Source organism: Phascolarctos cinereus, unplaced genomic scaffold, assembly GCF_003287225.1.
Source record: "Phascolarctos cinereus isolate Bilbo 61053 unplaced genomic scaffold, phaCin_HiC Scaffold_3;HRSCAF=262, whole genome shotgun sequence".
NCBI lineage: Eukaryota > Metazoa > Chordata > Mammalia > Diprotodontia > Phascolarctidae > Phascolarctos > Phascolarctos cinereus.
In genome coordinates, this window is record NW_027555736.1 from 10,723,676 (window position 1) to 10,751,358 (window position 27,683).

The following is a 27,683-nucleotide window of genomic DNA, read 5'->3' on the forward strand; positions in this document are numbered from 1 at the left end:
GGGCTGAGGGGCTGGGCCCGGCCGGGCCGGGCCGGGATGGGGTCTTGTCGGAGCGCACGGCGGCCGGGGGCAGCGAGGGGGAAAGTGCAGACCGAGCCCAGGCGGGGGCATGTACGCTGCAGCCCGCTTGGGGGGACCCGCGGCGCCCGGCAGCTCTCCCCAAAGTTTCCGACTTATCGGGAGACAACTCTTTTGTTTGCCTCAAGTTTACGTGTGCCCAGGGCGGGCCGGGGGCACTGGAGATTTGGGCTTTGCGCGCAGCTGCCCCGCGCCCGGGCTGCTTGCTGCCACCAGCGCCCGGGAGGCCAGGGTAATGGGAGGCGTTGCTCGCTCCCCTGTCTTCTCATTGCATTTATTTTGATTCCACGCGGGGCGGGTGGTGGGGGTAGGGGGGTGGATTCAGGGGTGGGGGAGGGGACGGCACGCTCGGGTTGGTGACTTTCACGCTCTGCCCTCCTGGAAGGTCCGTACTAGGGAAACCCCGTTTTCACCATACCTTCCGAGTTTGTCAGTCCCACGGGGCCGGCCCGTGTGAGTGCCCAGGGCTTTTTGTGTGCCCTGTGGGCTGTGGAGGACGTGGAGAGCAGTGGTTCTGAAGATGCTGCCTGGTTTCTGATGTCCCAAGTGTGTGTTAGTGCAGGACCGTGGAGTTCTCTGGGTTCAAACACTGGCGAACAATGCTGAGGGGCTGGGATGATGCTGCGGAAAAGAGGGGCAGAGCAGGCAGGCTGGCCGGCGGCCGCTGGGATTGTTTGCTTTTGCTTCTTCAGCTGGTTGAAGGAAGCCGTGGGTTTCTTTGGTAGCTCTTCCAGCGGAGCCTCCCCAAGTGAAGCCGGCTTAATTAGCACATCCTGTACTTAGAAAGATGGGGAACAAAGAAGGGTCTTTGCCGCATTTGACGGATGGGATTCTGCCTCCTATAGGCTGCGCTGCCAGTGTTCCATACGTTCCATTACATTCTTTGTGAGTCCAGAGTGTGTAAGAAGTGGCCCCGGCAGTGTGGGGGAGCTCCAGCCCGGGCTGCCTCCCTACCTGCGTGCGCCAGGGCATTTGGGCCCAGATTGCCGTTCCCTGCACGAATGCAGATCCGAGCTCTCTCCCTCCGTGGGGGGAGTTATAAAAGTGTGTGTGTGTGTGTGTGTGTGTGTGTGTGTGTGTGTGTGTGTGTGTGTGTGATGGGGTGCTATGAATGCCATTGTGTTCCTTGGGGGGGAGCCCCTTCTGGTGTCGAGGTGCTTCAAGCATATCAACAGATGGCCTGTCTTCCTCCTGAGTAGCCAGTGCCCCAGTCTGGTTCAAGCAGAAGCCACAGACTGCCTCTGTCCCAGACAGAGTCCAGCACCCTGGCCAAAGGACCACAAGAATACTGACCTGTTCTCCAGGTGGGAGGAATTGCTTGGCTTAGAGAAATCCTTCCAAAGAGAAGTTTGCATGTCGGCCAAAGTTGAGAGATTGAGTAAAAAGAATCGATGTCAATGGGCCAGCTTCTGCTTTCATTTATATCAGCAGTTGAACAGTAACTTGACGTGGTTACAGTTGTGATAATGAATTGCTCTTCAGTGTGGAGCCTCCCATCTGGTGAGGAGGACTAGGGAAAGCTGCAGTGTTTTTCGACCTTGGAAACCCTTTTTTATCAGAGAGAATGGACACCTTCAAGCCAGTGCTTTTGCAGCCTCTCTGCCCCATTCCCCAAGGGGCCTAGTGTTTATGCTGCCCAAAGTGGGTGCCTGTGCTTTCACCGAGTCTGTAGAACTTAGGGCCCTGATCCATTGTGCATTTGACCTCTTGGAACCAAAGTAGGGAAGGTGAGGCTATCTGGGCCTCACTCCATAATGGCCAATGGTGTCTACTTTGGTGGTGGGGGGGGCAGGTGTTCCTTGCAGCCAGGTGATCTTAAGGTTGAGGATTGTGATATGTTCACCTGAGGACTGTTTTTTCCTCCCTGGGAGGTTAGAGGGATACTCTGCTTTTGTCTCTATCTTAAAAGGAAACAATTTGGTGATAACAACTGTATCGTAGCTGCTGGCTGAAACTGGGCTTCACTTGGATGGGCCAAGTCTGTCTGTTCAGTCTCTCATCCACCTATCACTGGCTTGGCCAAGAGATTTGTGACTCAGTTTCTCCTTTCTCCCTCCAACAGAGGATCAGCCTTTAACACAACAACTCATCCCAGGATTTATGCAAAAACACAACCAACCCCAAAGCAAGGAAACCTGGAGCCTCCCAGAAACCTTGCCTTTGGCACTTTCAGGAGAGGGGGCGCTTGAAGTGGCTTTTCTTGAATGCGACTTTGGAAGCTCAGATGCTAGTGCTTCTGGTATTGCAGTGCCATCTGTTTCAGTCTGGGAAGCCGTGCTAGTGGGCTGAACTTCCTTTCCGGAGGCAGCAGCAGATAGGTTAGGCCTTCTTTGGAGACTATTCTGGGATGAAGCGGCCGAGGATGCTGGAGAGCAGGTTGGTCTTCACGGGAGGCTTTGGAGCTGAAAAGGGATTTTAAAGGTCATTGGGTCTCACCCTCCCTTTTTACAGATGGGAAAACTGAGGCTGAGGTCCCCAAGGCAGTAAATAGCAGAACCACGATCTGAACTCACGTTCCCTGACTTGAAATCCAGATTAAAAAGATTTTACTTCATCCTTAATATGGCCTACAGCTGAATGTAGAAGGGAGGTGGCTGATTGATCAATTCAAGTTCAATAAATGGGTTTTCTCTGCAGCCTAAAAATGTACTCTTTTCCACAAAGTGGAACAAAAGCCTCAGCAAGTAAAAATGGCCAAAGAAAACAAGCCACCACCACACACCTTTCTAGTGGGTAACAAAAGAAACCTGGCGGCATCATTTGTTAGGGAATAAGCTGATAAAACAAACTCCAAGTTTAGATGGAAACCAGATGTAGAGAAAGGCTCTTGAATTATTCCAGCAAGCGGGCATTTTGGTAAAATCACTAGCACTTGCAGAGCACAGAGGTGATATTATTTTGGACTGGGCTGGGGGAGAAATCTGCACTTTGGAGGTGCTCTGTATTTCGGCTCGTTTTCCTGTACCTGCGCTTCTACTCACATTCTTCATCTCTATTGAAAAAGCGCTTTCCTTGCCAGGATTCTTGCCTGCCAGTGGCTTGGCTCCACTGGCCCAGCCTGGCTTAGCTCAGCTTAGCCTGGCTCTGCCCAGCCTGGCTCTATCTGGCCCAGCTCAGCCTGGCTCAGTCTAGCTTGGCCTTGATCACTGAACCCAGCTCAATATAGCCCAGCTTGGCCTGGCTCGGTCCGGCTTGGCTTGGCCTGGCCTGGCTCATCTTAGTCTGGCTTGACCTAGTCCGGGCCAGCCCAGCTCAGCTCGGCTTAGCGTGGCCTTGCTTGCTCAGCCCAGTTTGGCTTGGTCTAGTGTGGCCTGGCTTGGCTTGGCTCACCTGGTCCGTCTTAGCCCAGCCCAGCTCAATTCAGCTCAGTATGGCCCAGTTCAACTTGGTCTGGTCTGGCTGGGCTCAGCCCCATTCGGTCTGGCCCAGCGTGGCCTCATTCAGCTGGGCCCAGCTTCCTCAGCCCAACTTCACTGGGCTCAGCTCAGTCTGGCCTGGCCCATCTTGCTCGGCCCAGCTCCACTTCTGCCTTCCCCTGCTGCTATCCTTGCTGCTTGCTACTGAGGGGGTCATGAGTCCTTTCCTTCTGAATAGGTGGCCCTCTGAAGAGATTGTCCTGCCCGCCTGTCTGAAGCTTCCTCTTCCTTGCTCAGTGGTATGGGTGAGCCTTGCCTAAAGGGGGAGCTTTCAGTGTCGCTGTCCCCTCCTCTGCCAGCTTTTCTTCTCTTTCTTCCTCTTGTCCGTGTGCAGGCTGTCTGTGTCCCGTGCAGCAGGGGCTGGCCTGTCTTGCCCAGCCTCAGCAGTTTTGGGCTCAGAGCTTGGGACTGAGCCAGAGATCCTCTGTGCTCAGAGACCTTTCCTTCTAGAGTGGGCAGTGTGCTTTGCATCACTGACTAATGGTCTTACTGCTTATGCATCTGGATTCAAAAGCAGTTTGTTCTTCTCTCGGGAGCTCGATTTGGAGGCTGAGGGCTTGCCTGTGGTCCCCTCCAGCTCTACCTCTTACTTCCTGGCACAGGTGACTTCTTGGGGCCTCAGTTTCCCCACCTGTAAAGTAATAGCTTGGCGTGGGTAGCCTCGAGATCCCTTCTGGCTCTAAGCCTACGATTTGCCTTCTTGTAAACTGCAGCTATTCTCTTCAGCAAACAACTCTATTTTAGGACATAGTTTCTCCTTGCGAAAATTTGGGATCTAGGCTCAACCTCTGCAGATGTCAGGTGCATTTCTTGATGCTGCTCTTCCCAGTCTTAACTTTGCTAGAACTTTGTCAAAGTGATTGCTGGTTCTTGGCTAAATGGTGCTTTGAGATCTACAGTTGAATCCCGAGCAGGAAGTGCCAAGCAGCATTCTGCTGGGAAGAAAGACCCCTTAGAAAACATGTCTTCTTGACGTGGGGCAGTGACGAGGAAACCCAGATTTGGAGGACATGTTTTGGTTTTTTAATTTTTTTTTCCTGCAGCAGCTGGAGAAAGTGATCCATTTTACTTGTTAGAAAAGCTTCGAAGGCTAGGGCTATTTATTGGGGCGGCGTGGGGGTGGGGGGGGGCTGACATGGGAATGACTGTGAAGGGAGAGAGAGAGAAGCCCTGCTGGGTGTGTCTGAGGGCAGCCAGGGCCTGGAGAAGATGAGTGCAGCTGAAGGGCCTTCGAGGATTTTGCATTTTAAAGGTTCCATCTTGTAGAATTTTCCATCAAGTTGGGGGTTAAGGAGAAATGGACCCGGAACTGTTCTTGAAAGCTTTCCTGCTCCCTGCCTGCACTGGGGAAGCTGCATCTCACGTCACCAGGGGCCTTGCGGGCCCAGGAAGAAATGGCATGGAAACTGTAGCTCCCCTCAGGCACCTCTGGCAGAACCCCAGGGACCTGGAGTGTAAGCGAGTCAGCCTGAGTGGAGGGAATGTTTCCATCCAGGTTCCTCTTCTGAGACAAAAAGCATGGCAGCCTGGTAAACGGCTCATCTGACCCAAGACTGCACTACTAGCTCACTTTTGAGTTTTCTTTTCTCCTTTCCTTAAAAAAAAAAAAAAGAAAGCCCTTCCACATGAGATGTGATCCCACCGTGGTTCTTCTCCCTCCCCTCCAGGATCTGTTGGCCGGGGACAGAAAAGCTGCCTGCAGGAAGGCTGAGGCCAACATGGTTGCCAGTGGTTATTCTAGTTTTTCATTAGTGTGCCCTGAAGTAGAGGTTGGTGTGTTTACTAGATGGAGGCCCTGCCTGGGTCCTGTTTTATCTCAAAGGGTGAATTTTGTTTAGTCTTCTTAATGCTCAGCTCACATGGAGAAATGTTAGCCCATTGCTTTCTGTAGCTGGTTTTCTGGACTGCTAGGCTTCCTGATCTGAAGGTGGGGTAAATCACTGGGAGGTTTTGCTCATTGTTGCCTCTTTAATTGAAAAAAAAATTCTAAGAAAAATACTGCTTCTTCATTAACTGCTGGTCAGCAAGGAAAAAAGCCTGGTAGCCTTGCGAGGACCACCTCCCCTGTCCCCCCCCCCCCGGTCACATCTAAGTCTCCATTCAAACAGATTGAAAATATATTTTCCAGCTTTTCGGGTTGTTAGGTGTCGTTCCTGTTTCATAAAGTCGGTTGTGTTATGATGCTTGCAACCACAATTTTGTTCAATATCGGGTTTTGTTTATGTGCCCAAAGTAATCTAATAATCAGACCCAACTGTACAATCATTCAGCAGCTCTGGGCTGCACAAAGCCGCGAGCCCAAGTTTGTTTTCAGATCAGTGGGAGGAGTGTGCCTGAGGGAGAAGGGAGGCCAGAGTATTAGGTTCTGGAGAAACAACTTACTAGGTGTCCAGTTAAGGCCCTGAGCGCAGTGGAGCAACCTGTCCACTCTGATGTCCATTCTCAGTGAGGCGGTGCAGGGGACAGAATGGCGGCCGTCTTGATTAAATTTGGTGGTGGTTAGCATTGATCTTCCATAACTCTAACTTCCCCTGATGGCTAGGAATCTATCCTTTGGGATTTAGCCAAACCCTTCTTTTGAACTTCCTTGGTTTTTTGGCTTAGAGTAATATTTGCATGTTTGGGAGCGACCCTTGGTCCTGGGGAGCTCGGGCAGGTCTGATCTGGGTGGAGATGCTTCTAATGCAGTCCCCACAATGGGCAGAGCATTAAGAAGGCTGAACTTGGAGAGGCACTGAGCTAGCCACATGGTGATGAATGCAATGAACCAGCCTTTATTAAGCACCGACTGTGTGCCAGGTACCGAAGTAGGTGCGAGAGATGCAAATGCAATAAATGGAACGGTCCTGATCGCAGGAAATTGATGTTCATTGAGGGAAACAATAACCATGTGCACACGTATGTATGCATGCACACAAACATGTATGTGCACTCATAGACACATGTGTACCTCTGTGTGTATATGGAATAAACATAAAGAGAATAAATGCAAATGAGTTCCAAATAGTTAAATACAGGATAGTTGGGTCTGTGCAGAATGGAGTACTTGGGCCTTGTCTTGAAGGAAGACAGGGATTCTCTGAAGGAGAGGCCAGAAGAGAGTGCATCCCACACATGGGGGATGTCCCGTGCAAAGGCAGAGATGGGAGGTGGATGGAGCCTTGTGGCAGCAACAGAAGGAAGGTTAATTTTACTAGATGGCAGAGAGAGAAGAGAGAGAGAGAGAGAGAGAGAGAGAGGAGAGAGAGAGAGAGAGAGAGAGAGTGTGTGTGTGTGTGTGTGTGTGTGTGTGTGTGTGTGTGTGTGTGTGTGTGTGTGTAGGGGATGGGTGGGTGGGGTGGACACCAGTGTATAATGACTTTGGAAAGATGGGTTTTGGCTAGGTTGTGAAGGGTTTTAGAAATTAAACAGGAGCATTTATATTTGACCTTAGAGGCATAAGGAGCTACTTGAACTAATATTGATTAGGAGAGTCACATGGTCAAATCAGGAAAATCAGTTCTGAAGCTGTTCAGAGGATGGACTGGAATGGGGAGAGCCTTGAAACAGGAGGCCATTTAAGAGGTCTTTGCAGTAGTCTAGGTGAGAGGGGATAAGGGCCTGAACTAAGATCGTGGCCATGTGAGTGGAGAGAAGTAATTCTATCTGATGTGCAGATAGAAACAGCAAGACTGGCTCACTGATTGGACAGGTGGGTGATGAGGCCTGGGATTAGAAGATGGTGCAAGAGTAGATGCTGGACAGACTGGAAGGAAAAGGGAAATTGGGGAGGGGACGTGTTGAGTGTGAGATGGCTCCAGCTTGTGGTGTAGGCCTGGAGCTCTGGGGAAAGCCTAGGACTGGACCCTAGAGGTCTGTGAGCTGCTTAGGAGAGATTAGATAACAGAGCCTGTGGGAACTGTTGAGGTCGTCAAGGGAGAGCATGTGAAGAGAGAAGAGGGTGGCCAGGATGGCTGCCAGTACGACCCTCAGGAATGAACTCACAACTTCTGCCCCCTTTGGTCCCTTGCATGGGTGGGCCCTCACTTCCTCCCTTGGCCCTTCTTGTGGCCTGGAGAGCAGCATGGTGGGCCAAGAGAAGGCCAGTATCTTGGATTTGCTTCCAGTTCTAGATTAGGCCTGGCCTTGGTCCATCGCATTGGACCAGGACCAGCTTTCGCAGGAAAGCTGTACAGTCATTCCTAGAGGCCATACTTATGAGAGCAGGCCCAGCCCACTCAGCCCCCACTCTGACCATGGCTGTAGGTAGGTTCCTTTTCCTCCTGGACAGTAAGTGTCGAGCAGAGACCTGCTTTCAACCTTGTGTAGCTTAATGAGCTGCAAATACTAGGTACTTAATAATTCCTTGTAGCCAGGAGGATTTCCTGATTCTCTAAGCCCAGCTGAGGTGATGCTTCTTGGTGGGGGCAGACAAGTGGCTGGGGCTGTCTGTACTTATACCTCTTGGAGGCTGCTGCAGCCATGGACGGCATGGTCTCTCCCAACTGAGCCAGAGCAGCCCTTGGGTCTCAGGTGTACAGACCGGCCATGGGCCCTCCCTCTGAGCAGCTGCTGGTCTGTTGGCAGAGCCCTAAGAGCCCAGGCACGTTGGAGTGGGGTCTGACTTTGGGGGAGAGAGTCTAATCCTAAACTACCCCTAAAGGGCTTCATATGTGTAGGAGGGACTTAGCCTGGCTAAGGCTGGGGTGATTTTTCCTTACACAAATGATATTATTATTTGCTTATCAGTCATTCAGCAAGCATTCATTAAGTGCCTGCTATGCACCAGGCACTGTGTTAAGCCCCGGGGGCTCAAAGAAGGACAAAAAACAGCCACTGCCTTCATGGAGCTCGTGTTCTAACGAGCAGACAACACATAAGTAAACTAGGTACGTCTCGTCACTTCTAGTGTAAATGGTGGTGGGGGGTGGTGGTAGACGGGTAATAGCAGCAGGACAGATCTCTGTGGGCAGGGGCACAGACTGCGAAAGACCTTCTGTGCCCCTTGTCTGGAAGGCCCTTTATGCGCAGCTTCCTTTCTGGCCTGGTGCAAGCCGTGCGGCAGATCCCCCAGGAATTGGCATTGGCAACCTCTGGAGGTTAGTTTGTATCTACCCACTTCTGAGCTGGCTAAGTAGTGTATCACCGCAGAAGAAAGCTTGGCGCCTTGAGGGCAGGGCCTAATTTGTATCAGATCTTTGAACTGTCTTAGCCTGGTGGGGGGAGCACCTGTCCTGCACCTAGTAGGTACTTCATGTTCATGAAACCTTCTGGAAACCAATGGAAGCTTTTCATAGAGATCCCCCTCCCCCTGGTCATTAGCATATATGGGCCTGTGAAATGACAGGCCTTCTGTTGTTCTGAGTTAGTTAGCTCTGACCACTAATTATTATCAGAAATTCCTGATGGGGGCTCAATAGTTAAATCCATTGGCTTGTCTGACTGTACAATCCATTTATTTGCCCCATGACTCAGTTTCCCCCGTTTGAAAGTCCTAGCCTGTTCAGTTGAGTGTGGGAAGGATTTGGGAAGGTTAGGCCCAGGAAGATTCGTGAGCCAGGCTCCACTGCTGTGTGGGTGCCCTCTTCCGTGATCTGTGGAGAGGGGGGCATTTTCTATTTATTAGCTCTGTACTTCTTTGTTCTGGGCTAAGTGAAGTAGGTTAGCTGGAGTCTGGGCAGGAGGATACCCCACAAACTGAGGGGTGCTGGCTGAGCTGGGATTTTCTTGTCTTGGATATTTCAAGACCTTTATGATTTAAACCTAAGTGTGGCTGGCAGGTAGCTTATCTGTTCAATAGGAAAATTGTTGCTGGTTTTAAAATAAAACCCAGCTGCAGAGATCAGTCCACTGGCGTAATTTTAAAGAGAAGCTGTCACATTTGCATATCAAATGTATATATAGTTTTTCCACAAAGGCCTTTTTAGCAGGTAGTTTGAATATTGCCTCTTTAGCTGTTATTGGGAATTTCGGTGTTCTTCGTTTTAATTTTGAAAAATAAGCATGTAAGGCTGCTGAAGGCGTGCTCTCCCTGTAGTCTTCCCTTTTTGTTAACAGATTGTGGATTGGAGACTTGGTTAAGGTCACAAATATTAATAAAATCATTTCTTTCTGGAAAGAACCTGGTCTTCATTTTGTAGTGGAACTCTGAGGTAAGACTTGAGTTAGGCCCTCGACTCTGACAGTGGCTTGGCTTCTCACTTTGACCCTGGGTGCCTTGTCTTTACTGCTGGTGTTGGCTCCTTTTGGGGGCAGGTAGGCTTAGGGCAGCAGGGGTTCTTCCGTGGCCCCGCCCCTCTCCTCCCTTTTCTGCTGTCCTGTCTCAGCTGGGTGCCACCTGTTTCTTCTTTGAAATATCTATGACTTTGCTGGAGGCGGCTAGGGCGCCCAGTGGATAGAGCTCTGGGTGTGGAATCAGTCCAGCCTTAGACACTCACTGACTGTGTGACCCTGGGCAAGTCACTTAACCTCTTTGCCTTAATTCACTGGAGAAGAAATGGGAAATCACTCCAGTGTCTTTGCCCAGAAAACTCCCTGGACAGTATTGGCATGCCACAGTCGACGGGGCCACGAGGAGTAGAACGCGACTGAACAACAGCGTGACTGTCAGAGTGAGTGATTTCCCTGCTGCAGATTGTGGCTCCTCCATGCTTAGTGGGAGTTAATTTAGGGACTGAGAGCAGAGTCTCCAGCGACGAATGATGAATGAGCCTCTCAGTCCTTAGCCGTGTGCATCCCTTTATACTTGGTTGGGATCTGCCAGCGTTCATGCCCCACTGGCATAGCCTTTGGGATCCAGCCGTCAGCCCTGGGCCATGAGGAAGCACTGGGGTTGGACTGGAGTGAAACATGAATCCTTTCTTACCCTCAGAGGCCCAGACTCCAAGGCACAGTTTAACAGAGTCATCAGTGGGGCGTGGGTCTGCCGGGGTGGGGAAGGGACTTTAAGAAAGATGATTTGTGTTGTCCTTTCAGTAATCATCGAGGCAGATATTGGTGTTTCTTGTCATCTCTCTAGCCCTAGTCCACTGACCGACTCATGACAGGGCTGTATAAACGTCCATTCGTTGAGAGCAGGGCCTCTCTTGTTTCTTTAAGGGCTCAGGAAATGTTTGCTGTTGCTTGGTCATGCTGCTTGTAGTTCTGGGAGCTGTTAGGTCCAACAAAGAGGATGGAAGCTATTTAACTCAGAGTATCTTTGACCCTTAGTCAATGGGAAATGGCCCTGCATGGTAGAAAATGTAAATAATAGCATGTTTGCCAGTCTCTTGCCTTGATACTATGTAACAGGAGAATCAGCCCATTCTTGGGGCAGGGATGGATAGGGTTAGAGTTGGGGTGGGTTGGAAGGGCTTGGAGAGAACACTGTCTTCTTGTTGGGATCCAAGCTATAATTAGTCTGTATAGGACCACTATATAACATGGGCCTTTTGGTACCACTCACCCCCTCATCTCAGGACAAGCCCTGGTAAGTCTGGAGAAGCTCTGAATGAGGTTGGTCAGAGGGCAAGTTTGATTTTGATTTTTTTTTTTTTGCTATAATCAGTGAGATAGCTAACATTGATTAAGCACCTGCTCCTACTATGTGTCGGGCATTATACTAAGCACTGGGATACAAAGAAAGGTAAAGGGCAAGTCTTTGCTCTCAAGGAGCTCCCAGGCCAATGGGAAGACAACACACACAGGTACAGACAAGATCTATGTAGGATGAACTGGAGAATCACCAGAGGGAAGGGGGTTAGGAATGGCTTCTTGCAGAAGGTGGGACTTTAGCTGAGACTTGGAGGAAGCTGAAGAAGCCAGGAGCCAGAGATGAAGAGAGAGAGAGTCCAGGCATGAGGGCTAGCCCGTGGAAACACTTGAGGTTGTAAGACAGAGTGTCTTGTGGGAGAAACAGCAGGGAGACTGGAGTCACTGGATCCCAGGGTGGGGGAAAGGGAGAAGGAGACTGCAAAGGGAGGAGGAGACCACTTTATGTCTTTGAACACCCGGCCCAGGATTTGGTTTTTGGGGTTTTTTTTTTTTTGACTAGGCAGTGGGGTTAAATGACTGGCCCAAGGTCACACAACTAGTAAGTATCAAGTGTCTGACCGAATTTGAACTCAGGTCCTCCTGACTTCAGGGCCAGTGCTCTATCCACTGCACCACCTAGCTGCCCCCCAACAGAGGATTTTGTATTGGATCCTGCAGGTGATAGGGAGCCATTGGAGTTTAATGAGGAGGGGAGTGACATGGTCAGACCTGTGCCTTAGGAAAATCATGTTAGTGGCTGAATGGAAGATGGACTGAGGAAGGCAAGGAGAGACTTGGGGCAGGCAGATCCGCCCAGGTTATTGCCATGATCCCACGTGGTGATGGGGCCTGTACGAGGGTGGGAGCAGCATCAGAGGAGAGAAAGGGCACGTTTGAAAGATGCCACAAAGGGGAGGCCGACAAGACGTAGCATCAGATTGGATATGGGAGATGAGACATAGGGAGTGAGGGGTTGAGGGCGACGTGCGGGTTTTGAGCCTGAGGAACTGGGAGGAGGATGTTGCCTTCTACTGTTCTAGAGGAAGTTGGATGGGGTAGCAGTGAGCAGGGAAGGCTCAGGAGGAAAGATGAGTTCGGTTTTGTACATAGCGAATTTCAGCTGTCTCCTGAACAGCCAGTTGGAGATATCCAAAAGGCATTTGGAGATGCAAGATTGAAGGTCAGCAGGGAGTTTGGGCAGAAGACATAGATCCAAGAAACATCTTCCTGGAGGTAGTCATTAAATCTGTGAGAGCTGATGACATCCCCGAGTGAAGTGCTATGAAAGGAGAAGAGAAGAGGGCTTAGAACAGGGCTCAGGGAGACCCCCATGGTTAGTGGGCATAAAACAACTCATGAAAACTCTGCTTTGGTTCTAAAAGGGCAGTGGAGTATCTGTGGAGGAGAGTGCCCAATACTGACGGGATGTGACAGATGCTTAACCTTACAGATGCAAAAGCACTTTACTTTTTTTAATGTAAAATTTTATTTATATCTTTTCTTTTACATCACCGGAATTTCTTCTTCCTCCCCCAGAGAGCCATCTTATATCACAAATAATACTTTTTAAAGAAAAGAAGATCCTCCCCCCCCAAATCAACAAAACTAGTTGGTACATCAAAAAAGACTGAATATAAACGTAGTGTACCTCATTAGCTTCTCTTGTCTCTTCTTTGGAGCCATGCTTGTTCTTTACAATTTGGCAATATTCACTTTTGCTTTTTTGGGGGTGGAGTGGGGAGAGGCAGTCAAGGTTAAGTGAGTTGCTCAGGGTCACACAACTAGTAAGCGTCTGAGGTCTTCTGACACTAAGGCCAGAGCTCTATCCAGTGCGCTACCTCGATGCCCTGCAATGTTCACTTTTGATTGGTTTGTGATTGTTCTTTGTGTTTCTATTGCTGTATTCCTTGTGTTGTTTTTTTTTTTTGGCTCTACTTTCTTCACTTTGCATAAGGTTATATGAGCCTTTCGTGCTTCTCGTGTTCATCATGTTTGTCATTTCTTACAGCTCGGGTGTAAGAAATGTAGGGGGTGCCATAGTGCCTAGAGCACTGGGCCTGAAGTCAGGAAGATTCATCTTCCTTGAGTTCAAATCCTGCTTCAGATACTTGTTAGCTGTATGACCCTCGGCAAGTCACTTAATCCTGTTTGCCTCAGTTTCCTCATCTGTAGAATGAGCTGGAGAAGGAAATGACGAACCACTCCAGAATGTTTAGCATAAAAGCCCCAAATGGGGTCACAAAGAGTCAGACGCAAACGAAACAACTTAACAATAAAAAAAGCTCAGCGATATTCCATACATTCATATACCACAGGCTGGTTAGCCTATCGCAGGTGACGGTCATGGACTTTGTTTCCAGGTCTTTGCTGCCACACTAAGCGCTATAAATATTTTGGTGCCCATGAGAACTTCTTTCTTATTAATGACCTCCTTGGTGGATAAGCCTGGTCATGGCATCTCTGAGTCAAGGAGGGTCAAGGGAATCCCTGGGTCAAGGAGGTATTGACATTTTAGTCCCGTATTTGCCCAGTCCAAACAGTGGCCTCTGGGAGTTGGAAGGGCCCTCAGTGGCCATGTAGTTCAACCTTTACGGGACAAGGAGACTCCTCACCTGATATCCACCTGCCAGGTTACCAGGCAACTGTGCCTCGAAGGCCTCGATGCTGGGGAGCCGTGATTGCCAGAGGCAGCCCATGCTACTTTGTTATTCCTCATCCCATTGAGGAGTTTTTCCTCACATCTCATCTACTTCCAAGGCGGTGCTATGTTTAATAGCAATAACCAAAAAAAAAAATCTGCTCTCTTGCAAGTAGCACTTTAGTAAAGGTTCTCTTGATCTGTGTAGCAGCTCAGGTCATGTTAGGGATCCTCGCAAAGCTCTGGAGACTTACCAGAGCAAGGAAAATCGGAATCGCGTCAGCATCGTGGAGGTGCCCAGACCATGGTGGGAGCTGAAGTGTCTTACGAGCTGTTAGCCGGGGACGGCCCCCACTCTGGGGTTGAACAGTCTCCGATGTCTTGTTATTTTTCCCAAGGAAGAATCAAAAGCTCGTATTGTAAGGTAGTTTGCAGCTCTACAGAAAAGGGAGACTTGGTTAAATCTTTTGAGCGTTCACTTGGAGAAATTGGATCTCTGCGTACCAAAAGTAACTTAGTCTGGCCGTAAATGTAGGAAATTAAATGCAGGTAAGTTTAATGAGGTCATTCGGCATCTTGCCTTTGCCTTGACCCAAACACTCCCATCAGCAAATTCCTTGGCAGGGTTTCTGCTCTCCTGCTTGCCTGGGCTAATAATAAAGGTTCTACTCGAAAGGCTTTCAAAGTCACATTCCTTTATATGTTTGCATATCAAATCTTTCTTTTTATTTGCAGCCCTAATTAAAAAAAATAACACCCATTGAAGTTAGAGCACTCCCTCCATTGCTAGAATCAGCATCCTGTTGGGGCAGGCCACCTGGCCGCAGCTGAAGCCCTCCCTGTTCAGTCCAGTCACCCCTGCCACGGAAAGGCATGTGGATGGTGTGGGCCGCAGCCAGAGCCCTGGCAGTCTGAATAGTCCACTTGATTAGTTTCCGTGGTAGCTAGCTGCACCCCGAGTATGCATCTGAGTGCCGCTGAACATGCTGGGACCGTGCTGCTGAGCAGTAGGGGTGCCCTGCCCCCAGGTTGTGACAGCTTCTACTGACCTGTGGCTCTCTGATTCATGGTGGTCTGATTTTTGGACACAGGGTCATGTAGCTGGGATTGAGGCCTTCTGTAATTGGAGATCTTGGGTTTTTGTGACAGGGGATGGCAGCCTTTGCCTTTGGCTGATATTGGGGAAGAGGAGTTTTTGTAAATATTGTGGTATCTGGAGTCCTTGATTGATGGAAGGTGACCATCAACTTTATCCCAAAACTTCTCTGAGAGAAATTCTGAGCAGGGTGATACCTCCATGAGGGAGTACTCCTCAAAGTCTGTACCGGAGCAGCTGGGCTGGGGTGACGCTGCCCTTCCCTTCCACTGTGATTTTAATTCTGAGATGAGAGGACTGACCTAAGGGGCATCCAGAGGTGGGGTCATCTGTGCTCATTGCCAGAACTAAGGGTCTGTCTGGTACCTGGCCTTCCGTGCTCTTTTGCAAACATTTCTTTGACAAAGTCACCTGATGTGCAGTGGTAACAGCTTTATGGTTACAAAATGCTTTGTTGATATTATAGCCTTTGAGTTTCACACTGACCCTGTGATGCATTTCCTCTGTCTTACAGAGGCTCAGAGAGATAAGTGACTTGCACAAAGTCACAAGATCACAGCATTCTCCAAGGTTCATGGTGGAAAGTTCCATGGGGAACAGTTAGCTCAAACCCTGCCTTTCAAAGAAGCCCACATAGGGGGGAGTCCCTGAGCCCTGCATTGGGCTGCCCTTTGGGGCTCTTTGATGGGATTGCTTTGGAAGGAAGCTATTTTTTCCTTTTTTTTCTTTCTTCCCTTTTTTTTTTCTTAAAAAATACTTCAGTGGCCCTCCTCGGAAGGAGTCCAAAATGAAACGACCATATATTTGTCTCATTCCCTTCTATGGCAGGTGGGGTGCTAGCAGGTACAATAGAACAACTCCTTGAAGTTGTGTATACATATATATGTTAGGTATTGGAGTTATAGAGACTATACACACACACACACACACACACACACACACACACACATACACACACACACATATATATACACATATATATGTTAGGTGTTGGAGTTATAGAGACTATATATATATACGTCAGGTGTTGGAGTTATAGAGACTATATATAGTATCTCTGTAACTCCAACACCTAACACACTGCCTGGCACATAGTAGGCCCTTACTGAATGCTTGTTGAATTAAATTGAATAGTAATAATATCTTACATTTATATAGAGCTTTAAGGTTTTTAAATTGCTTTGCAGATATCTCAATTTATCCTCCCAACAACTCTGGGAGGAAGGTGCTATTATTAGCCACATTTTACAGAAGGGGAAACTGAGACAGATAAGCTCAGTGACTTGCCCAGGGTCACATAGTTAGTAATTATCTGAGGTTTGATTTGCACTCAGGGTCTTCCTGACTCCTAGCCAGCACTCTATCCACTGCCCCCCTCAGCTGCCTGATGAGTTAATATGGTATATGATGGAAAGAGCTGTGAAAGTGGCTATGAATCTTGGCTTGGTGACTTGCACTGGGGTAAAGGAAAAGTTGTTTTTGCTCTCTGAGCCTCAGTTTCTCCCTTTGTAGCACTAGCTTTAGGGGCCTTCCAGCTCCAGGTTCTAGAGCATTCCTATAAGAATAAACCAGACTGGGTGATCTTGTCCAGTTCAATGGAGGTTGAATGAGCTTGGTCTAATGGATGTGGGTTTTGTTTGTTTGTGAAGCCCTTCCGTTCTCCTTGCTAAGACTTGGGATTCCTGAGCAGTGCCCCTGCAGCCTCAGAGGGCTAAGGGAAGCAGGACTTGCCAGGAGTCTCAGAAGATGGTCAGTGCCTTAAATGCTTCTCCTTACAAACCGGCTAAGGGCTGTAGTGCAATTCCCCTTAGTCAGTGTGGCAGGCACCGAGGCGGGGCCCTTTTTGTTAGCAAAGCAGGCCTGACTCGGAGGGCGATAGGAGCATTTACCCTCCTCTCCAGCTCCCCCCAAGCCCTTGATTGTTGTAGGAAAACTTCACCAGCCCCTATCTGCTCTGCCACTGGAGACGTGGATTCTTAAGAGCCAGTGGGCCAGTGATGCCAGCCTTGGGAACCGGGAGAAGAGGTGGAAAGGAGGGAGGAAGGTAAAGACGGCTCCCACCTGTTTTAAGGTGCCCTGTGCTGGCTCTTGGTGGCTTTTGCCCATCAGCATTTTGCTTGAAGGAGAAGTGGTGATGATTCAAGGTAAATAGCCTTGGTTTTGGCAAAATGTCTCTGTCCACACAATATAGTGAATTCTTCAGGAGTTTAGCAACCGCCCTCCCTTGCTGGTAAGAAAAGAAAAAAAAAACTGGCCTTGCCAAGTCTAAACAGGTTGAAAAGTGACCTGGGAAGCTGACATGAACTAAGAGAAGGCCAGAAATATGAGCCGAGATGCCCCCATGAATCAGGTGCTGTGGGTGTTGGGGGTGTGTTCTAGATAAATGTGTTCTAACTTGCCTTTTCAAAAATCATTTTTTCCCCACTTGTCAGAGACTTTGGCATGTCCTTGTTTGTTTAAGACTCCCTGGAATGCATTGTTCTAGGACACAGAGCCATGGATGCTAGAAACCCTGGAGATCCCCACTGTAAAACCATCAGCAGCATCCCAGCTGGCCTTCCCTGCACCCAGGGAGCTTCCACTACCTTAGACCCCCCTGGCTGCCTCAGAACTGGTCTTGAGAACCAGCATTTGACTGTCACCCTGCATTTGCATGATAGAGAAGTTCCTGATGGGTCTGTTGTCTCTATTCCACTGATGGAGAACGTGGGCCATGAAAAGTCCAAGGGTTTAACCCCAAGTGGAAGAGCTCTTGGTAGAACAGATTCACTGGCAGAGGTGGGGGGGCATTACTGATTTTAGTCTAGAGTCAGGCCCCCCTCCTGAATAAATGGTAGGCCAGATGACAACTAAGATCTTTCAGGTCCTCCATCGGGTGATTCCCCAGCCCCACAAGATCATGGACCTGGATTTGGAAGGAATCTCCAAGGCCAGTCTAGTCCATCCCTTCTGTCCACTCCTCTCCCCACCCCCCCACCCTCCATTTGACATGTGAAGAATTCGGGGCCCAGGAGGATTGAGTGTCTTGTTCTAGGCCATACAGCTATGAAGTGTCAGAGGAGAGCTTGGACCTCTGATCCTCTGACTGGATGACCCATATTGATTTATTGTTCTTTCTCACTTTCAGGTCCTGGGGATTCCTAAAATTCACATACTCCTTTTAAAGCACCCCATAGAAATCATAAAATTTTCAAGATAATCATCTGGTCTCTCTCTCTCCCCTCTGCCTCCATTTTATTGATGAGGAGCCCAAGGCCCAGAGGAGTAAAGTGAGCTGCTGAGTGTGTCCCACAGGTCTGTAGGGGCTGGTATGCAGTGACTCCCAGTTTATCTTTTTAGACAGATTCACCTCTCACCATGGAGCCTTGGAGGGTGCTAGCTCTAATCTCATGGACACTTAGCAGAGTGAGCTTAGGGCATTGCAGCTACCCCAGGGCCTGAGGGGAAAGGGGGAAGCCCGTTGGCTTGAAATGGACAGTGGAGGATTGAGACCTGGGCCTGGGTAGGTCATTCACTTGATAGGTCCTGACCTGCTCAGTCAGAAACTTTATGCAAGTTTATTGCTGCTGTGGTCTAAAGCATACTCACTATGCCCTCTGTTTGAAGATGGTCAGAGTGTTAGGAACCTTGAAATGGAAAATGCCCTTTTTGGCATTGGTTCAATGGCTTCAGTCATCATAGTCTTCTGTTGGCAGCCTTGGAGTGGCAGGTAACTGTGTCGTACCACGCTGTATGTGTGTGTGTGCACATGTGTGTACGCATGACCGTGTGTGTGTGTGTGTGTGTGTGTGTGTATGCATGCATGCATGTGTGTTCAGCATCAGATGGCTCATCTAACCATGCCTTTGTGACCAGTGGGTAACAGAGGCTTATTTTTTTATTTTTTATTTTTTAAAAAAAATTTATTAATTTATTTTGATTTACCAATAATCACTTCCATATGCTTTTGAGTTTAAAATTTTTCTCCCCCTTCCTCCCCACTACCCTCCTCAAGATGGTGTACAATCTGATATAGGCTATACATTTACATTCCTATTAAACATATTTTCAATTAGTGATGTTGTAAGTAAAAATTAAAACCAATAGGAGGAACCATCAGAAAGAGGAAACAAAACTCAACAGAAGAGAAAAAAATAGCAATTCAACTTCCATAGTTCTTTCTTTGGATGTGGATAGCATGTCTTAGATCCTTGTATTACTGAGAAGGGTTAAGTTTATCAATATTAGTCATCACACAACATGGCTGTTATTGTGTACAACATTCTCTTGGTTCTGCTCACTTCATTCAGCATCAGACCATACAAGTCTTCCCAGGTTTTTCTGAAGTCAGCCTGTTCATCGTTTCTTATAGCACAATAGTATTCCATTACATTTATATACCACAACTTGCTCAGCCGTTCCCCAGTTGATGGGCATCCTCTCAATTTCCAATTCTTTGCCACCACAAAAAGAGCTGCTATTGAATGTGTATGTACCTGTGGCTCCTTTTCCCATTTGTGTGATCTCTTTGGGATACAGCCCTAGAAGTGCTATTGCTGGGTCAAAGGGTATGCACATTTTTATAGCCCTTTGGGCATGGTTCCAAATTGTTCTCCAGAATGGTTGGATCATTTCACAACTCCACCAACAATGCATTAGTGTTCCAGTTTTCCCACATCTTCTTTAACATTCATCATTTCCCTGTTTTGTCATGCTGGCCAATCTGATAGGTGTGATGTGGTACCTCAGAGGTGTTTTGATTTGCAGTTCTCCAATCAATAGTGATTTAGAGCATTTTTTCATATGACTCTAGATGGCTTTAATTTCTTCATCTGAGAACTGTCTGTTCATATCCTTTGACCATTTATCAATTGGGGAATGGCTTGTATTCTTATAAATTTGTCTTAATTCTCTATATATTTTAGAAATGAGGCCCTTATCAGAGAGACTGGTTGTAAAAATTCTTTCCCAATTTTCTACCTTCCTTCTAATCTTAGTTGCATTGGTTTTGTTTGTGCAAAAACTTTTCAATTTAAGTAACAGAGGCTTCTAAGCACCATTTGTGATGCTGCATTAGATGGAAGAGAGGTTGGTGTTCCAGGTTCTTATCTCCTCGGGGGGAGGAGAGGGATGTTGGAGATGTGGCCATAGTTTTATGTGGACCTGTTTCCCTACACCGTTGCTGGGAGAATTGTGTAAGTTCATTGATAATGCTCCCCCTCCACCACATGGGTCATCTTCATCTCAACTGCAGGGGTCTTGCAGCTTCATCAGGCTCATCAGAGCACCTTCACTTACAGGATTTTACTTATCCTTTTGCAGTTTGGGAGTTCCATGGGGTAGGGCACCAGCTTGGAAGCTGAGCACTTGAGTTACAGGGCTTCTTTTTTTTCAGGGCAGCTAGGTGGCTCAGTGGATAGAGTGCTGGGTGAGTTCAAATCTGGCCTCAGACACATACTAGCTGTGTGACCCTGGGCAAGTCACTTCATCCTGTTTGTCTCAGTTTCCTCATCTGTAAAATGAGCTAGAGAAGGAAAATGTCAAACCAGTCCAGTATCTTTGCCAAGAAAACTCCAAATGGAGTCACAGAGTTAGCCATGACTGAAATGATTGAACAACAAATTTCTTCCTGAGTATCTGATCTAGAATCACAAAGAACCCAGCCACTGACTCTCAGTACAGTGAAATCCCTCCTAAATTTTTTCTTGAACACTTGGGTTCATTCCTTTATAGACCCTCTCCAACTCTGCCTTGTATTCTACCTCTTCATGACTCTGAGGGGTCCCCCCAGTAGAATGCACGCTCTCCGAGGGCAGGCTCTCTGTTTTCTAATCTTCATTCCCCCAGCATGTAGCACAGCACCCAGCACCTGGTAGGAGCTTAGTAACAGGTTTGTTGAAGTCATTGGAGGCCCAGGACATTCAAAGTTCCTACATGGGACTGGCTCGGTGCATGGAGCATCAGATGAGAGCAGGGGGGAAACCTTCAGCTGCAACAGAAGTGCCAGCCACTTTCCTTGGGCCATACCGTTTGCCACTCAGAGAGACTTGCGTTCACATAGTCCAACCTCTTCCTTTTACAGACGAGGAATTAGACCCTCTCTGAGGGCTCTTTCATCTCCAGGATTCCAGGATTACACTGCCCTGCCTCCCAGTTAGCTTTTAGCCCCCTGGGAAACCATTTGGTACCAGCTAATGGACCACCCGGCTCATGTGGGGAATGGGAGGTCGCTTGCCGTTACAGTCGCCTGGCTCTCAGGGATTGCTCCACAATCCTCAGTCATATTCGGGGACCCTTTCAAAAACCAGCCAGAATGAGCAGTTCTCCATAGCCAAGGACACTCAGCCAGATATCACCTTTCCCCTTCCTGTGTTCTGTTCTGGAGCCCTGAGCTCTCTTGATTCCAAGAAAAAACCTCTCCCTTTCTGGGTGGTGAAAGGAAGCTTGCCAAGATGCAGCCGAGGAGGTCTGTTATCCCCGAATGGGTAAGTGGGATGCCATGCCGATCGCGTTCAGGCCATCCTGTGAGCTGGAGCCCATGGGGGCGCAGTTGGGGAGAGCGTGCCACTGGAGGCTGGTCCCACTGAGCGCCTGTGCATGCTTGCATGCAGGCTGGGATCCCTGGGCTGCTTCTGATCCCTTAGACAGGGCAGACCCGGGGTTTGAGGCTACCTGCCTTTTCCTCCTTCGTAGTCTCATTCGGAAGCTCCACTTTGTCCACTTCCTGCCTCTGTAGATCGGCGGCTTTGCCACTTGGAAGGTCCACGCAGCATGAGGCCCAATTCGCAGATCTCAGGGATTATTGTAGCTTTGTCTCCCAGAAGAAGAGTGCATATGGTTTGCTGTGTAAGCCGTTTCTGCTCTGCCTCCAGGCCAGCCCATCTTGTTGGAATGGAGACAGACATCCCTTATAAAAGAGTGTGGGGGAAAGGTGGGGGACCCTAGCTCTCCTCATCATCTGCCCATGCCACCTCGGAGGGGAGCTGAATGCCATTTAAAGCAGAATGGGCGAACTGCCAAGCCCCCGGTGCCTCTTCTGTGAGGCCGGAGTCTTTGTGCATGTCACCTGAAGTGGAATGGAGCAGAAATTCCCTGTTTTGTGTATTGACCACCACATCTTTAAGGCATGGCCAAGAATGTGGATCTACTTGGTTGTCGTGGGGAGTAACTGGCTTGAAGGATGCCAGAGATGCAGCCGTCAAGACTGCAGGAGGCTCGGATCTGGACCTCACCGTGGGCTTTGTCCTTCAGAGGTGAGATGATACGAGATTGTTATTGGCTGGAATTTTGATATGACTTGTGATTATCAAGGAAATGTGTGATGAGAGAAGGAGGCTGACTAGTCTCAAGACAAAAAGAGTGCTGGTGATTCTCTCCATTGCCTTCCTCCCCCCCCTAATCTGCCCTTGCCTTCCTGCTGAAACCTCTTTCCATCTGCTCTGATCTGTTAGCCAGCCTTAACTTCTTTCCTGACCTCCAGTGTCGCGTTTCCATGTCCCTAGTGGATGTCTTGTCCTGGATGCCCCGTAGATACCTTAAACTCAACGTATCCAGTTGCTGAACCCATTCTCTTTCCCCCTAAACCCTTCCCCTTTCCAGTCTTTCCTCTTACTGCCTAGGGCACCGCCATCTTACCAATCCCCAGGCCTGCAAACCAGGCGTGAGCCTGGACTCCAGACTGACTTCCGTGTCCATCTTGTTGCCGAGACCTGTCGATTTTCCCTTCTGTGCCATCTGTCACGTGCCCCTTCTCTCCTGGGATACTTCCCCTACACTGGTGCAGTCCTTATCACCTCGTACCTGGACTGTTTCAGTAGCCTGCCTGCCTCCAATCTTTCCCCACTCCAGTCCATTCTTCATTCAGTCAGCAAATTGAGCCTCCTAAATTCCAATGGCTTCCTCTTGCCTCCCGAGTCCGATACCAATGCTCTGTCATTCCTGAGCCCTTCCTAACCCAGCCTGCTCCTACCTTTCCCGGTCTTCTCACACCTCACTCACCCCTGGGTGCTTTGTGATCCTTGGACACCAGCCTCCTGGCTGTTCCAAGAACAAGACCCTCCATCACTTGGCTCCATGCATCTTCATTGGCTCTTCCCCACTCCTGGAACTCTTTCCCTCCTCTTCTCTGCCTTCTTTCCATGAAGCCTTTTTCAATCCCTGTTGGTGCTGGCTTCTTCTCTGAAATTACCTCCAGTGTATCCCGTAGGTATCTGTTTGCACAATCTTCCCCATTAGAAAGTAAGTGCCGTGAGGGCAGGGACTATTTTTTTGCCTTTCTTTGTGAACCCAGTCCTTCTCGTAATGCCTGACATACAGTGGGCATTTAATAAATGCTTATTTACTTGACTGTTGCTTCTATATCTCATGTGCACCTAGTTCCTTGCACTTTGTCTCCTACTTTAGAAAATGAGCTTTTTGGGAGAAGAGACTTTTTTGGACTTTCTTTGTGTGTCCTTAATGCTTAGCACAGTGCCTGGAACCTAGAAGGTGCTTAATAAATGTTTAGTGATTGATTGGGCCATAATAAGTGTTTAATAACCACCTACTTGGGTACTGCCCTAGTGGAAAGCCTGACTAGTGCCCTGGGGATATCCTCAAGGCAGGAGGACTCCGGGGATGTTTGCGGAAGAATAGCACAGAATCAGATATGTATGGTTTTGATTCCCACCAATGGAGGTAGTGCCCCATGAATGTCTTCTGAGGGCCATTGAAGTAAATGACAGTCAAAGATGCCTCAGTAACTCACGTTTATAGGGCTACTTAAGGTGTGCTTGGTGCTTTCCTGACAAGCACCTGTCAAGGGAGGTCTCCTTGTTAAGTGACTTACCTAGGGTCACACATCCAAGGGTTAAAGCTAGAACTGAAATTTGGGTCCTCTCAATACATGTAGCATGGAGGTCTGTGGTAGAGAACAGCTGATCTGAAGGATAGGATATTGGGAGTTCCAGATATTCAGGTATCGATCATCATGCCCTTATAGATTAAAATCTGTTTAAGAATAATACTAGTCTGACTTGGATGAATTATAATTTGTAAATTAGAGTTTTAATATGGCTGTAAGCATCTATGTCACCTTGGACAGCTCCCTGTGAAATGAATGGGGTAGACTAGATGACATGGAAGTCCCTTCTACCTTGAGATCTCTGCTCCCATGACCCGTGATCCTCTGATCCGTTCAAGGCCATTGGTGGATGTTGTGTTGTATTCTTCTATCACCCTGTGTGCCATCTCCTGCCCATTTTAATCTGGCATGAACCGCGCTCTCTTGAGGACCTAGAGTACTTATCTTGAGTTTTCTGCTCCTAGTAAAACAGTTTTTGAAAAAACAGAATGAAGTGCCCTTTAGTTTTGTTGTTGGTAAGTCTTCTTCAGTGGCGTCCGGCTTTCCATGCCTCCATTTGGGGTTTTCTTGGCGAAGCTACTGGAGTGGTTGGCCATTCCTTCCTGCAGCTCACTTTACAAATGAGGAAACTGAGGCAAACTGGGTTAAGTGACTTCCACAGGCCCTTTACTCAGACTAGCAATATAGAAATGTCAAAGTTTTTGCGTAAAACAAAATGAAATGTAAAGAGCTACCATGTTCAGAATATGATTTCAGGTTGGTTAAGGAGCCAGCCCTATGTAAAAAAGTATTTTCATAAGTTATGGACCACAGTTCAGTTCCCTGCCCTCAGAAAGCATCGCTGAAAATGAATCCTTTGAGCCAGTGTTGATTAGGAGCCCTGTGACAAAGCCCTACAGGAAGTCGGGAGATGTGGGTTCAGGTCCCAGCTCTGCCACTAAATTGATGTCTCTTGGAATCTGTTTCTTTATCTGCAAGATAATGTTTTAAAGTGGTTTCTGATGCTTTCAACAATTCAGGGGGGGTCATGGTCTTTATTCAATCCCACTTTGAATTATCCACACTCTTCCTCCATCCTTGCTGGTGCAGAAGGGTCTTGCTCCCCTCTCCATATCTTCCAGGGTTCCAGTCACACTCTTTCTCAGTAGTTCAGATGGGTGGGGTTGTCCTGAATTTCCAAACCTCACTCCCTAGGGCTGATGGGAGAACTTTCTGTCTGATGGAAGGGCTATGAACAAGAAACTACTTTGTTCATCCAAAATGGTGCTTGTTACAGGCCAGGAGGAAGTGAAACAAGGCCCAGGCCTTCTGGCTCACTCTGTTCATGTTGTTTTTTCCTTGAAATACTATCAGCTTTGCCCAGTGAAACAACATGCTGGCTCACATGAAATTCAGGAATGAACTTGGACTACGTTGTAACTTGGGACAAATATGCTTTGGCGATTGCTTTGAATGCTATAAAGGAACAATTCTTTATTGGCAGATGGATGCAAGCTATCTTATGGATGGAAAGTATAAATAGAGAAGGCAAGTTTTCATGTTGGTGGCCCTGAAGCCAGTTAGGCAGTGGGTGAAGGCCACTCTTTGGCTACCCCAAAGGCCTTTGAGAAGGGAGAGAAGCTGTTTTAATGACTCTCATTCTTGGTGGACAAGCAGGACAGCCGCTAGGGAGGTGGCCTTCTGTGTGGAAATCCCCAGCCTGTCTCAGGAAGGCCAGTGCACGCACACATACTTATTCTCTGTGCTCTTGGAGATGTTGAGATGACCTTTTGAATTGCTTTTTTCTTAGAAACTCTTATGTATTTACCACATTGAGGCAAACCCTGAGGTTGAATAAGCATCTGGTGACATTTTCATTCCTGTTGCAGATAAGGTCACCAAATTTGCAAAGTGGACATTTGAACTTGGTGGGAAGAGTGTGGAAGCCTTAAAACAACCACCACGATAACCTGGTGCTTGACCTCAGCTTCTTTGCATCATGCCAAGCCCCAGCCTAGTTTGGTGGAGAAGAGTCCTGGGCTTAAAGACAGGGCCTGCTTCCGTCACTCCCATCACAAGGCTGGGTGGCTTTGGCCGAGGCCCTTTCCTTCTCTTCGTGTATAAAATGAGGGATTGAACTACATGATCTTTCAGCTTCCTCCCATCCCTAAGTTCTGAATGAGCCCATGAAATGTCCCTGTCCTTTGTAAGGAGTAAGATTTGGGTTAAGATAGAACTATTTGAAGCTATGTTTTTTTCTTTTTTTCCTCCTCTACTTATTTAAAAGGAAACACAATTTAGAAATGCCAAAGTTTTTGCATAAAACAAAATGGAATGCAAAGATCCACTATATTCAGAATATTGTTTCAGGTTGGTTAAGGGAGCCAACCCCCTGTAGAAGAGGATTTTCATATGTTCTCTGGGGCCTCTGGGAGGGCAGTCCCCACCCCTATCTTGGGCATTGCCATAGGGCAGTCCAATGGCAGTCTGGGAGGACTCAGACTGGCTTTCTGAGGATTGCTGCCCCAGGACTGGGGCTGGTTTGTGGCCTTTTTCTCATATTCATGGAAGATAGACAAATGCTCATCCCCAAAAGATTTCTGGGAACAGTGAGACAGATGATTGAAAAATGGAAATATTGTAATCAAATGTCGTCCGTTCGCCACGTTGTTTGTCCAGTCGCTCACGGGAGGAACTCTTCCGCTCGTCAGTCTGAGGGCCCTGATTTTATTTTTGTGATGGGTTGTAGGCAGAAGTTAAGTTAGTGCACCTTCCTTAGTGACCATTGACTCTTGTGAAGGAGCCCTTTGTGTTCCCAGCTCCCCCAGAAAGATTGCCGCACAGACTCATCTGCCTTCTGGGTTTGTGGGGAGCCCTGCTGGAGGAAGCAGCTGTGGCACTCATCCAAATGATGAAGGGCCACGTCACTGTGTAACGATCCATCTGCCACGTGGATATCAATGTGCGTGAGGCTGGAGACAATGGAGCACGTTCTTCATGGTGGAGGACATACCTTCTACAAGGGAGCATTCCACCCTAGCTGCCCACTTCCCCTCTGGTTAAGGCACTTCTTTGTCCTGTAGAATGGAGGTTTCTGTCTTGCTGGGGCAGTTGAACAACTCAGAACCGGTCTGGGAAGCCAGCTGGGTCTCCCAGTAGGCTTCCAGATGGCATCTCAGTTCTCTTCATAGTGGGCCCCTCTGAGTCCTGCCAAGGTGCTTGGCTTTACTCATACAAGCTGGGCAGGTAAAGGGATATGTAAATCTGGAGATCCTCCAGAAACCAAGGCAGTGATGTGACCTAGGGCCAGAGGCAAGCATTTAGATGTTTGAGGTACCTGTGTGATGGAGATGGTGGTATATGGTATATGGTGCTTTCAGGTTAGTTTATAAAGCACTTTCCTCTCAAGAACTCTCTGGAGTAGGGAGTTCTTCAAATTAAAAATGGATAAACGGAGTCCCAGAGAAATGATGTGGCTTGTCTAGGAGTTGTGCAGCCTGGACTCCTGCCTCCGGAGCCTGATATATAGACCTACTCCCTTCCCCCTTTCATCCAGATGTCTTGGGATTGTGTACATTCTGTCTTGGAGGTCACTTAGCGGAACAAACATCCAAGTGATTTCATGATTTCATTTCTGGCCACCAGAGCCCCCCTGTGTTAGTGGCTCTGTTAGATAGTGAGCCTTCTGGCAAGCTGATTGAAACATGACATTGTGAAAATATGAAATATGAAATTGAAGTGAGAATTCTCCTATCTTCATAAAAGGTTAATTGTGATATACCCATAGGCAATTAAAAATGACCATTTGAATGACATAACCAGCCCGCCACTGCGTTAGGGATCCCCGCTGTCTGCTGCAGAGCCTCAGATCGAGCCCTGGAAGCAGCAGCCCCCATGGCTCTCCCAGGGGCCCATTCTGCCTTTATCTTCTCATCATTTTAATAGATCCCGGGGATGGTTTTTAAATAAAGATTTAATCTCTATGTTTGGTTGACACCCCTCTATGTAGCAGACAGTGACTCCTGCCTGTGCTGAAAGAGGGAACACTTCTCCCAGGAAATGGAGAAGTGCAGTGTCTCTGCTCATCCTTGCAGCTAGAGATTGCTTGAGGGAAGTCAAGATGGAAAAAGAAGGCTTGAGTGCCAACTTGTGTTAAAACCAGAG

The 27,683-nt window shown here is 48.2% G+C and overlaps 1 protein-coding gene across 3 annotated transcripts in view; it reads left to right on the forward strand.

Moving 5' to 3' along the window:
- The window catches only part of FAM53B (family with sequence similarity 53 member B), a 134,575-nt gene that overhangs the window by 711 nt on the left and 106,181 nt on the right, over positions 1-27,683 (forward strand). The gene's annotated exons all lie outside the window — the stretch shown is intronic.